Below are 6,038 nucleotides of genomic sequence, written 5' to 3'. Positions count from 1 at the left end.
GGGGGGGGGGGGGGTAGTTTTTTTTAAGGAAAAAAACTTACCTGAACTTGACATTCTCTGGTCTAATTTGAGAGGGTTTTTTTTTTAATATTTTGTGTGCCTGATTCTTTTGTCATTATATAGGTAGATCTTTGTCTGAAATCTTTCTTTGGAAGGGACAGTAGGATGTTTCTTGGAAACTGAAATTTAACAAAAAATACAGTCTAAATTCTTCCCTTAAATGCATGTGTGTAACTTTTCACTCAAGTAACAGCCCTGAATTCTTTCTAAGTACATCAAGTCATATCTAAAGTATAATCCAACAAAAACGGTGTCGGCAATAAGATTATGCCATTTCACAGCTGGTAATAATCTGATCTGATGTGCGGCTAACTAAAAAAATGTGAGTAGAGACATTTTCTTTTATGTGGTGGTATAGCAATTGGTGCAATATAAAAATGGCTGAAAAAAACAAAACTCAAAAGTCACCCGAGAGGAAACAATATATTGTTATGTTTAAATAGAATATATCAGCTAGTCAGAGCTCCAGGATGTTGTAAGTATTGAGATTCACAACTGCATATTACTTTTTATCTATTATATAAAATGCAGCCATTTATTTCTGGGTACCAACTGTATACAGTCTTTGCATTCTGAATAGTTACAGCCTTCATAACTTATCAGCTAGGAGCTCATGGTGATGAGGATGGCATAAATGGAATAAATACCTACATAGGCAGATAACAGAGTTGAGTATAAATCAACATTTCACATCCTATGTGAAATATTTAAATATTATCTCAAATTGGGATGACACATTTAAATAAAGCAAAGATTCCAAAATGTTTTATAAAATTGTTACAATTTTTTTTTTACTGAACTAAAACATTTCATTTTCAATCAGTTCAACATTAAAAGGGCATTATAGTTTAGCCTCTTGCTTCTGGATGTGATGATATATATGCAGTCTTGTGACTTCCAGATGTACTATGGAATTTAAGTTGAGGAGAGGTGTCTCTTGGGAGATGTAGTGTGACAAAGCAGCCCTGCTGAAAATGAGTGTGAAGCACCAGAACTATAAATTAATGAGTGTGTATTTTGGAATAATAGGTAATGGAGTACTTTTTAGATTAGCCCTATAGTTTCACATTATATACTTCAATAATGTCAGACTCATGAAATACACAAATATTGTTTAGAAAAACAAAACAAGAAATCAAATAAAAATGTCCTAAATGTAGGAACCAAAAACATAGAATAAAAGATGCCTCTAAGGGGTCAAGCTTTGTAAAAGGGCCATAGATGTAGAAGTATCATGGAAACATGTTTTTGACAAGTAGGATCTTAGATATCATAGTGATGAGGGTGACATACATGCCTAGATAGGAATGTAAAGGTGTCTTGGATATTGAGCAAATGTTCTTTGCTAAGTGAATGAGAAGAGAACATAAAGAAACATGGAATATTACATGCTAATTATAATTTTAATAGAGGGCAGACAAACAGAGAATAGTTATTAATATTTTATCTTAATCTAATTTGCTACTACTGTATTTACCCAAATCTAAAATGCCCCTGAATTTAAGATGACCTCCCCCCAACAATTAGATTCTAGACATGGAAAATGTAGAAATGTATTATAATGCTTCATGTCTATACTCTAATCATTAGAGGATTGTCTTAAATTAATTTCCTTAGTACTGCAGGCAGTGGGAGGATAGAAGATGAGGGGGCTAGTAATGGGGCAGGCAGTGGAGGACAGACAGTAAGGGAGGCAGTGGGAAGGCTTTTTGGTAGGGCAGGTGGTGAGGGGCAGTATTGGGGCAGGTAGTGGGGGCAGTGGGGAGCAAGTAAGGGGCAGGTAGTAAGTTGGGGCAGTGTGGGAGGCAGTAAGGGGATAGGCAGTGGAGAGAGACATGGGGGATGAGCAGTAGGGGGGCAGATGACAGGAGGCAGGCAGTGGGGGAGGCATGCAGTTTGTCCCCTACCACCTATCCTCCCCACTTATCTTCTCTTTGTGCTTAGCCCCACAGCCTTGACCTAGGGTTTGGGCTGCGGAAGCCCCCCACTGCCTCATACTCAATTCTAAGATGAGGGGCTTCCCCCTGCCACATTAAATGGGGGAAAAACTGCTTTAAAATCAAGTCAATAGTTATTAGTGCATAATATCTAGTATATCCTGATGTAGCAGCATCGTATGGTGCAGGGGTCAGCAATCTTTTGCAGTCAGGGGTGCTGCTTTAACCCAACTTAGCTCCAAACATAGGGCCCTTCCACCCCAGCCTGCAGTGCTGTAGCCAGGGCTGGAAATGGAACCAGAGCTTCCCCACAGTGCCACTGTCACTGCTTCTCCTCACCACCCACCTGCTGTGTGAGCAAAACCCCTCACCACAGAAATGCTGCAGAAGCTTCTCCCCCCGAGTCAAAATGTCACAGAGGACCCTACAGACCACAGGTTGCCAACCTCTTTCTAGTGGGCAGATCAATGCACTGGGCATACGGAGGCCTGGATTTGCTTTTTAGCTCTGCTATTGACATGTTTTGTGACACAGTGGAAATCACTTTGCACCTAAAAGGAGAAGATATTGTAGAAAATGTTCTGTAGTGGCCTACTTAATAGCAGCCTGATTTAAAACCCACTGAAACTATCAAAAGTCTTCCACTGATTTCAGTCAAATCAATGGGTTTTAGATCAGGGCCTTAGGTCATGGCAAATGTGTCCCTTCTTTCATAGACTGACTGGCCAAAGTGGGAATCAGGGGAAATATAAGGTAGCTGAGTAGGTAAGCAACTTGAGTCTACTAAAGAATGGGAAGTGTGTTCCTTAATAGCAGATACTACCTGAAGGCGATGATGGGACTAAGCATTCCTCCTTGAGGGGGGAATGCTAATTTTCTAGGCACTACAAAAGATTCTTGCTATTTCTGGACAGAGAAAACTCCTTACCCTCTCTCCTACTACCACATTGTGCCTCCTAAGAGCTGAAATAAATTGCTGCGCAGAGGAAGCTAACACAGTAGCCAAAGTTATGTGTCCTATAAGACACAAGGGATGTGCTGTATATTCTTGAGCACCATCTACTGGCACATTTAACTGGCACTAGTTAGACAGGCAGAGACAAAGATATGAAGTATTTTTGTAACATGCCTGTTCCTATAATGGAAACTAAGTAATTGTAACTTGTTGGGTGCATCTACATGAGACCTTTACAGTGTAGTCAAGTAATTAACTGTGCAGTAAATATCTTGGCATCTACACATGCTCCCCTATCAGGGTACATGAAACTAGTAAACTACATAGTGGAGTTTTTTCATGTGCTGCTAGCTGGCAGGCAGCCTCCATGCTGAAGCACCCTTGTGGTTCAGCCAGCTGCTCTACAGAATGTAGAGCCCGGCTGAAGCAGCTCTGGGCTGCCAGGCTGACCCACTGGGTCCCTGCCACCCTGGTCTGCTCCAGCCAGGCTCCACATGCTGCACATGAATAAACTTCAAAGCAACATGCTCTGCTTTTTGCTCCCAGGCACATGTTCAAATAGTGCGCCCGAGCACAAGTCTCCAGAGCAATAAGCTCCAGAGTTTATTTGTGTGCATTAATCACATGTGTAGACTTGCTCACTGTGGGTATTTAAACATTCCTAGTTAGGTCTGTTCACACGCCCTTTCTAAAACCTTAAACCACATCCCTGTTTACTCCCAGAAGCTTGTCTGAGCACCAAAGCCCAAGGTCTACCTTCCACTTAGTCTGCTTCCTCCTGCAGCTTGTTCAATCAGTAGTCAGCTAAGCTAAGCAAGCCTTTCTTCTGCACCCCACTTCCCCACTTCTCAGCTGCCTGCTTGTATCTAGCATAAAAGGAAAGACAGGTAATATCTAAACTGTTTCTTAGAAAAGCCTTGTTTGAACTTCCTGTTCCTATCCAGCAGAGCCCTTCTAGGAATTAGTAGCCATACTTGTTTTTCCTTCTTTGGTTTGTATGGGCACAGTGGTAAGGTATTGTAGACATGGAAATCCTGTATTTCATGCCCAGAGTTCTGTGCCATAATAAAGGGGCTCCATTTGGACTGAAGCAACTAGACCTTCATTTAAGTGCACTGTATTCAGTGCTGCTGCTTCCAGCCATGTAGTGCATTCATAGCTGTTGCACAATCCCCAAGCACATAGGATGTCTATTCATGTGCTCCAGGGTGGGGGTGGAAGCATTTTAATTAGAATAGTTCCTGGACAGCTGCTCCAATTAAAATGCTGCAGTATCATGTGTATTAAACGTCCCGTATTTCAAAATGGCTGCAGTGGTGCTTTAACTAAAGATCATTTGACGAGTTTTAGTTAAAGTGCCTCCATGGCCATTTTGAAATAGCCACCCTTGCAGCAGCGGCTAGCTCTGTGCATTGTTGCTGCCCAGGGTGCAAAGCTGCTTTGATATGTCTGTGTTTGACACTCTGAAGAAACTATAGTTCTGGTGGTTGAGCTGTCTTGTCCTTGTATTCCTGTGACATATGCAATCAGTACTATTCCTGGCATTATGGCCCTGCCCTCTCTATCTTGTCACTATCTGTAGATACTGGTTGTATCATACTTGCTGAACTATCCAGGGTTCAGGGACCTATTTGAGAACTGTTTGGTAATCCTAACATAAAAACTGTTCTGTATGCTTGAAGCATAATATCTGTTGAGTAGGTCTCAGAATTTGTAAATGTCAGAAAGGTGTTACAAGCAGAAATTCTGGAAGGTTAATATGCTGACGTTTTAGTTGTGCAAACTACTTTTTTTTTCTTTTCTCTTCAACATTTTAATGGCAGAGAATGGTAATGAAGACAAATTTATCTGTGAAACTGTACTTTTCAAACTGTTGGATTTATGAAGGCTTGAGTTTGAGCTGCAAACTTGAAATAAAAACCTGATTTTTCTTGCCTGTACTGCTATTTTAATTTGATTTGGAAATACACACTTTCTTTTTCTTCAAGGTAGACATGCATATAGAATGGAGTACAAAAACAAATGTTCTGCTTTTTCATCTGCTTTTTCACCAGAGAAGTTCTGTACTTTTCTGCAAAGCACTGTAATTGAGAGCAGACAACCTGTCTCTTGTGTGTTCTGAGTTGTTCAGGAACTTCTCAAACTCAAGAAGTCTGGCAGAGGACTGCTTCATTCAGTGTTTAAATTCTAGCTGATCAGCATTGGGTAGACCTGTGTATAACACAACAATCAGTTTCAGCTGGCACTCTGGACCTCTTAAAATACAGTTCCCTGCACTTTCCTCTCCAGTCAAGTGTGGCAGCAATCAACGTTTATATACCTAATTCCAAATACACATAAGGGCTAGGGACAGGCATTACACATAAACCAGTTTAAGTGATCAGAAACTGGTCTAAACCTGTAACAGAACAGATGTTTAGTGCACACAAGCTGGTTTGAAAATGGCTGAAACAGTTTGAGATATACCTGGCTGAATGTGGTATCAGACTTAACTGATTTGGCTCAAACTGGTTTATGCAATGTCTGTCCCAGACCCCTTGCTGGTTTAAGATAAACCAGACAGCTTCAACATCCTGGCATGCTCTCTGGGCTGGGTGGGGCTCTTTGCTCCACAGCAGGGCTGGTCCCTCCCCTCTGCTCCCTTGCTGGAGCTCTGGCTGAGACTTGCCTGGCTTCCTCCTTCCCTCTTTCTCTCCCCTTACCACTCCCTGCTAAGCAGGATCTACCTCCTATTAGCACTCCCTGCTAAGCAGGGATCCTCTGTCACTTCAGCATTAGCTAGCAGATCACATGCTGGCTACAGTCTGTGCTGTGGCAGACAGTAGTGTCAGCTTAGGGTTTTTGGGAGCTAATCAACAGCTCAGTTGGTCATGTTCCTCTATTCTTTATTTGTTTAAGAAGAGCTTGAAGTAATGAGAGAGGCTGTTTATTTTTTAATGGGGTGGTAAATGCTGATAACAGCTGATAAATGCTCTGTTATCAAGGAGGGGAGGGAACCCTTCCCTAATCCTGTTGGGGCCTGACCATGCCCCCCTCAGTTCAGCTCTGTGGAATGTAAGGAAGGGGTGCTTTAGCGCCCCCCCCCC

Source organism: Gavialis gangeticus, unplaced genomic scaffold (assembly GCF_001723915.1).
Source record: "Gavialis gangeticus isolate Ggan-Ray unplaced genomic scaffold, GavGan_comp1, whole genome shotgun sequence".
In the NCBI taxonomy this organism is placed as follows: Eukaryota; Metazoa; Chordata; order Crocodylia; family Gavialidae; genus Gavialis; species Gavialis gangeticus.
This window is presented reverse-complemented; position numbering follows the sequence as displayed.